Here is an 8,135-nt window from a genome sequence, read left to right as displayed (position 1 = left end):
AATTTGAAGATAGTGATTAAAATAGAATGGATAAAATAGAAAATGAAGAATTAGATTATATTCAGGGAAGATTTAAGATGCTGGATATTACGGAAAATGCTAATAAAAATCTCGTTCCATCAATTATAAAACACCCTGAACTTAAGTTGAAAATATTGCCTAACCACTTGAAGTATGTGTTTCTAAGAGACTCATCTACATTACATGTTATTATATCATCAAAATTAAATGATTTGTAAGAGCAAAGACTGTTAGATACATTAAAAAGATGTAAGAAAGCTTTTGGTTGGACCTTAGCTGATATTAAGGAAATCAGACCTTCGATCTGTATGCACAGAATTATACTAGATGAACAATATAAACCAAGAGTTGGTCCACAAAGGAGATTAAACCCAATGATGAAAGAAGTAGTTAAGAAGGAAATTTTGAAATGGTTCGACACTGGAATTATATATTCTATTTCAGATAGTACTTAGGTAAGTCCAATTCATTATGTTCCAAAGAAAGGAGGAGTGGCTGTTGAAATAAAAGAGAATAATGAATTAATACCTATCAGATAAGTTACTAGGTGGCGTATTTGCATTGATTATAGAAAATTAAACACTGACACTCAGAAAGATCACTTCCCTTTATCATTTTTAGATCAAATAGTAGATAGACTTGCTGGGCACAAATATTTTTGTTTTTTAGATGGATATATTGGTTATCATCAAATTCCTATTGCTCCTAAGGATCAAGAAAAGACAACATTTACTAGTCCTTTTGGAACATTTTGGATTATGTAATGCACCTGCAACATTACGTAGATGTATGATGTCTATATTTAGTAAGTTAATTAATGATTGATTGGAAGTATTTATGGATGATTTCTCTATATTTAGAACATCATTTGATTCATGCTTAAATTATCTTGAAAAAGTTTTAGAGTTATGCGAGAGAACTAATTTAGTTTTAAATTGGGAGAAATGTCAATTTATGGTTGCAGGAGGAATTGTGTTGGGCATAAAATTTTGAAAAATGATATGGAAGCAGACCCTGCAAAAATTCAAGTTATATCTAAATTAACACCTCCTACTAATGTAAAAGAGGTTAGGAGTTTTCTTGGACATGTTGGTTTTTATAGGAGTTTTATTAAAGATTTTTCAAAAATTACTAAAACTCTATGCCAACTTTTAGAAAAGCATAAGAAAATTTAATTTACTGAAAACTATTTAAATTCCTTTGAGTTATTAAAGAAAATATTAATCACAACCCCTATTATAGTTTCACCTAACTGGGAGAAACCATTAAACTGATGTGTGATGCTAGTGATTATGCTATTTGAGCTGTTCTTGGACAAAGGTATGACAAGATTTTTAAAGTTATATACTACGCTAGTAAAACCCTTAATGATGCTCAAATTAACTATACAGTTACAGAAAAAGAGTTACTAGCTATTGTGTATGCTTCTGATAAATTTAGATCTTATTTAATTGGGACTGAATGTGTTGTGCACAGCGATCACTCTGCTGATGTCAAACTAAGGTTAATTACATGGATACTTTTGATGCAAGAATTTGATCTTGTGGTTATTGATGGAAATGGAAATGATAATCAAATTGTTGATCATTTGTCGAGATTAGAAAATCATGAGCTATCTGACACCGACAATGAAATTACAAACAGTTTCCCTGATGAACAACTCTCTAATTTTAATGAGTGGAAAATACCATGGTATGCTGATATTGTTAATTATATCGTAAGTGATATTTTGCCACCTATGCTGACATTGCAACAACAAAGAAAATTCATTCATGATGCGAAAGCGTATTTTTGGGATGAGCCTTATTTATATAAACAATGTAAGGATCTTATTATGAGAAGATGCGTACCTTTTGAAGAAACTGATATAATCATTCAAAAATGTGATGATTCTGAATTTGAAAGACATTTTGGGATTGATAAAACTATTTATAAAATTTTACAAGCTGGTATCTATTGGCCTACTATCTTTAGAGATGTTTATAGATACATAAAAACTTATGATCGATGCCAACGAGTAGACAATATATCTAGAAGAAATGAAATGCCACTGAATTTCATGTTAGATGTTAAGATCCTTGATGTTTTGTTCATGGGACCATTTATTCCTTCATTTGGGAACTTATACATATTAATTGCAGTAGACTACGTTTCAAAGTGTATTGAAGCACAAGTTTTACCTCGTTGTGACGCTAAAAGTGTTTCAAGATTTTTAATGAAAAATATTTTCACTAGATACGGAATGTCGAGAATGATTATCACTGACGGAGGATCCCATTTTAGGAATAAATACATTCAGAGATTGACAGAAAAGTTTAATATTATTCATAAAATCTCTACTGTCTATCACCCTGAAACCAGTGTGTTAGTTGATGCTTCTAATAGAGAAATTAAACAAATACTTGAGAAGACTGTAAACCCTACTAGAGTAGATTGGTCCACTAGATTGGATACCGCATTATGGGATTACAAGACTGCTTATAAAACATTTATTGGAATGACTCCTTACAGGTTGATTTTTGGAAAGACTTGTCACTTACGAGTAGAATTGGAGCATAAAGCATATTAGGCGATTAAAGAATTCAAATAAAATTTAAAAGATGCTGGGGAGAAGAGATTGTTACAATTGAATGAATTGGAAGAATTAAGAAATGAATCTTATGATAACGAAAGAATTTATAAGGAGAAACTAAAGTTATGGCATGATCGGAAACAATACAAGGCTGAAGTTATTCCCTGGGAAATTGAAGTCTCGTTGGTTAGGAACCTTTATTGTGACTCAAGTTTATACTTACGGAGCTCTTGAAATTGAAGATCAAATGACTGGAAAAAGATTTAAAGTAAATGGAAATAGATTAAAACTGTATTTTGAGGGTAAAAGACCAAATTTTAAAGAGATTCTACTGATCAGTCAACCTGAATAATACCTGAATAGGTCGGGCTAACGACATTAAACCAAGCGCTTTATGGGAGGCAACCCATAGTTATCTTTATTTTTATTGCGATTATAATAGTTTTATTTGAAATTATCGTTAATTTGTGGTAGTATTGGGTGTTTTTGATATTTTGTTGCAGGTATGTTGAATTATGGTCATTGGAGAAAAAAGATGTAAAAATGAGCGAATTTGGAGCAAAAAGGACAAAAATATGAAGATTTGAACTAGGGCGCCAACGACGTCCTTGGGCGCCGATAGCGGGTTTTTCCTGAGAGTCCAGGCAATTAAATTCTAAAAGCTCGCCGACGGCGCCCTCGACGCCGCCTTCGGTGAGACCGGTGGGATGGCGGTTTCTGGAGTTTGAATGGACAGTTTTTGGCGGTTTTAGGCGGGAGTTACTCCTTTTAAACTTAAAAATTCAATTCCTAAGTTCATATTTCCCCAAAAACAAATTGAAACTCCACCAAATTCATCTCTATGGCATCCAATTCCTCTGAAAATCATAGAATGTGAGTGTTCAACCGGAGAAAGTTCATTAGTGCGGAAGCGTAGTGAATCTTCAACAAGGTACTGACAAAGAAAAGATTTATCAAGGAACGAGGATTCGTAAGAGGATTAAATAGTCCATCAATGACAATTAAAGATTTGATCGTGCGGCGAAGATGGGAAGTGTTGTGCTACACTACCGCCGCTGTAGTTTTTCATGTGGTGAAGGAATTTTATGCTAATTTGCATGGAGTCAACCAGGGAGTCGTCTGTGTGTGAGGTAGATGGATAACTTTTACTCCTGCACGGATCAATGAATTATATATGATCGAGAACTTTCCTGTCTGCCATTATTCCAACTTTGTCCAGACAAGAAATCTAATGAATGAAATTTACCAATATTTAACGAACGAAACTGAAGACTGGGAAATGAGAGAAAATGGGAATGTTAGTTTTTTTGCAACACTTTTAAACCCCATTCCAAAACACTAGCACTTCTTCATTTCTGCAAAACTGTTACCGACTATGAGGATCGGTAAAGTTTCTAAGGAAAGTGCTATTCTGAATTACTGTATCCAAATGAGACTGTCGATCGATATTGAATCTATAATTGTGAAGCATGTTTTGGGCCTGATCGTTCATGGATCAACTTATGGGCTTGGACATCCTTCCACAATTTTCTTACTTTGCAGTCAATTCTAAGTATCTTATGAGAATTGGGAAATGGTACTTCTACCTTGGAGGCCTTTGGACCCAACTGAGAGATTCACAGTCAATGAAGATGAAAATGATAAGACTATTATGGTGGATCAATCGTCTCAGAATTCACTACCTATTCAACCTTTAGTTCTGGACAAAACACTAGTGATCTTGTACAGAATCAAGAAATTGGAGAAAAAGGTACAAAATGTTATGAATTCAATTAACAATATCTCTGATTTCTTCAATCATCTAGACTATAGGATAAAAGAACAATTTGCTCACTCTGGACATATTGAAGATAGTTTGATATGACTGATGAGAAGGATGAAATTGATAGAACAGGACTCTATTGAAGAATTTCCACATCGACCCTTCTATAACCTATTTGTTCATGTGCAATCAATGGGTGATCTCAAAGGAGAATCTAGCATTGAATCTGAAGAATAGTAGATTTACATTGCTACCTGTCTCTCTATATGTGTAATTTGGTTTAAACTTTATGTTTGCCTTGCTTTAGAATTTTGTTTTTAGATCTCTGTATAGTTGAGACTGAGCATAAGATGTTTTTTTCCAGTGTTTTGAGTGTTGTGGCTTGGATTGCGACGCTGAATTGATGTGTTAAGGTTGATAAAATACCAAACTTAGGTGTGTTGTGTAACGTATATTGTAACCCTTGGAATTTATATATAACTGTGATGTTTTGTGTTGTGAATGTTTATTTGTGATAAGTAAATCATTTAATCACTTAAAATTATGTCTATAATGATTGAACAGATGTCGTTGAGGCTTGAAATTGATCGAAATTGCAAAAATCCTGAAATTGAACCAAATCAATAGAGCTCGCCGACGGGGCCCTCGACGCCGCCAACGGTGGACTTTTCCCGAGACTTAGGATATAAATTCTATAGAGCTCGCTGACAGCGCCAAAGACCCTACCAACGGCGAGATCCAAAAAAAAAACCTTTAACCACGATTTTGACCAGTCAACCGCCACTATTCATTATCCCCTTCCTCTAAAAAACACAAATTTTGACCTAGGGCTTGAGAGATCTTGAATTTGGGGGCAATTTCAAAGCATTTATACACCGGATTTGATCATCACTTAGGAAAAGCTTCACTTAAAACTAAAAATATTTGATTTTTACCATGAATTTCTTCCACATTGAGGAGATCCAAAAAATTTGAGAATGTGAAGAAAATATTGGGAAGAAATTTATGGAATTTAGTTTTAAACTCTTAGAATCACTCTTGGAAGCCATTATTTTCATATTTGAAGTATATTTTGGAATTTTTCTATAATTGTGATCAGATTGAAATGGCTCCACAACAAAAGAGGCGACTTGAGTTTGACGAGTCTCGCTTCATCAATGCCAAGGCTCAATCGAGGTTTACTTCAGTGTTTGAAGGAAAGAAATGCATACAAGATCGAGTTTTTGAGAGTCCGGGAGGAGAAATTGAACGAGTTATTACCAAAAGGAGGTGGGAAAACTTATGTTACACCACCAATAGGGCTACTGCAAATATTGTAAAAGATTTTTATGCCAACGTGTTCTATTCTGAGGACGAAATTGTTCAAGTGCAGGGATTTTCTGTTGAGTGTAGTGCCGCCCGCATTAACTTCTTTTACGAAGTCCTAGACTCCTATAACTGCCACTATGAAACCTTCAGTACCTTGGAAGGCCCACTGAATGATGTGATCAACTTTCTCACTGATGGGAAAGGAATATGGAAGATAAAGCAACGAGAACGGGTAATTTTTTCTGCTTCCATGTTGAATGCCACATTTAAAGCGTGACACTATTTTATTTCTTGCACTCTGTTACCGACCTATCACCACAGTGAGGTGACAAGAGATAGAGCTATTCTGAATTTTTGTATTCAGAATAATAGAAATATAAATGTGGGGAGAATTATTTTTAAGAATATATTGACCACGGCAAGGAGTGAAACAAGCGGAGGTCTAGGACATCCTAGCCTCATTTATGCACTTTGCCAACTTTTTGGAGTGAACGCTGGAGATGATGAGGAATGGGTTTACCCTATGAAACCCATTAGCAAGGCTAATTTAGAAAACATATGAATCCCATGAAAAATGTAGAACTGGGAGTAGAAGTCAAGAACCTTCTACTAGTAGAGATATCCCCTCTACTAGTTATGACCTTCCACCTTCTAGTTCCCCTACCCTGGCTGACTTAATGAATGAGCTGACCTTGGAGCAAAAGTGTATAGAATTAATAAATGAAAGGATTGAAGGTTTAGAACGTAGACTTGATTATGATAGTGAGTACCTTCAGAGGCATTCTGATTTTGAGATAGCTTACTACGAAGCTCAGGCCCGACACTACAGAGGTGAGCTTGATGTTACTTTTCCTAAATGCCCCTGATATACTCATTATCAACCCAATCTACCTGCTGACCAAGGAGACGAAGATATAGTTTGAGATTTTGATATTTGATAGTAATTCATGTACATGTACTTTTATTTTTGTAATTTTTATAATAGAAATGGATGTTTGTATGTGTTTGTACTTTCATTTTTATTTTTATGTTGTAATTGGATAATTTTAATTATTGTTATAATTGTTGGTGTGGTAGTTGAAATTTGTTAAAACTGTATTGTGTTGTAAATTTTATTTTGCAATTTAATTATAATTATTTTGTTTAGTATTGTGGATGTGTTAACAAAATATTGTATTTGTTTAATGTTTAGTTTTGTACTTATTTCAAAATTTCATTACCGAGAAAATTCTCTAATGATTTATATGTATAGAAAGCTCCTAAAGTTACAGACTAGGTGAAATAGAAATTTTGAGAAGGACTGCAAAAATTTCATAATGATGAAAATGCCTAAAATACTGAGGTATGATTTATATTTAGAATTTTTCTTTCTACCTGTATCATTTTATATTGAAAAATTTAAGTTTGGGGGAGGGAATAAAAAGATTAACTATTAGATGTTCTCAATTTAAATATTTTAAAAAAATTATTAATATGATTTTATGTAGTGAATTTAATTCAAGTAACAATATTTTGTAGATATTTAAATATTATGGTAGATTTAAAAGAATATTTTTGTAATGAAAATTAATTTTGTAGATTAAGATATTTAGTATAAGAGAATAAGACTATAATTAACTATTTAAAGTAAAGGAAACTATATTTTGAAGTATTAAGAATCTGAAAATTCATTTGAAATGAAAAGATTGGGGCTCAATGATGTAAAAGCTATGAAATATTTATAAGGTAAAGCAATGCTTTGAGTTTCAAATTTAAGGAAAGAAATGTGATGTTCAAAATCATTAAAAGCTATCCAGATATAATAATCCTCACTTGAAAAAGCGAAAAGAAAGGATTGACAACAATCCCTGAAAAGAAAAGAAAAACATATAGGATTGAAAGCAATCCAAATGAAAAAAGAGAAAAGAAAAGAAAGAAAAATATATATATGAAAGTGAAGAGAACCTTGAGGAGATGCCTAATCAAAAATTGACTTCACTGGACCTACATAAAGGAAAAACCTAAATACATTCCTGAACTTATATTTATGGATTATATCTTTTACTAGTAGTGTTCTCATGAGATTCCTATCATTTAAATATTCCAAGTGACTTAATATTACAACATATAATCATTCTTGAAATGAATAGAAAATTAGAACTCTTAAATTTGATGATTAGATAATCTTGTACCTACATAATTAATTTAATTACTTGAATTTTTTCTAAAAATCTCACTGTGGTATTTATTTAAATCAAACTTATAGTATTTATGAATTAAAACTTTACTGCAACAGATCATAACTTTTATATAGTACTAAAATTACTTGAGGACTAGTAATAGTTAAGTTTGGGGGATTTTGACCAAAGGAAAATATGTTGAGATTTTCATACCTATTTTACATTGTTTTTGATGATATTGCACTTTAAAGAAAAGTAATTTTGATGTTTTGTTGCAGGAATTATGAATTAGGGTCATTGGAGCAAAAATATG

Source organism: Phalaenopsis equestris, unplaced genomic scaffold (assembly GCF_001263595.1).
Source record: "Phalaenopsis equestris unplaced genomic scaffold, ASM126359v1 Scaffold000484, whole genome shotgun sequence".
In the NCBI taxonomy this organism is placed as follows: Eukaryota; Viridiplantae; Streptophyta; class Magnoliopsida; order Asparagales; family Orchidaceae; genus Phalaenopsis; species Phalaenopsis equestris.
This window is presented reverse-complemented; position numbering follows the sequence as displayed.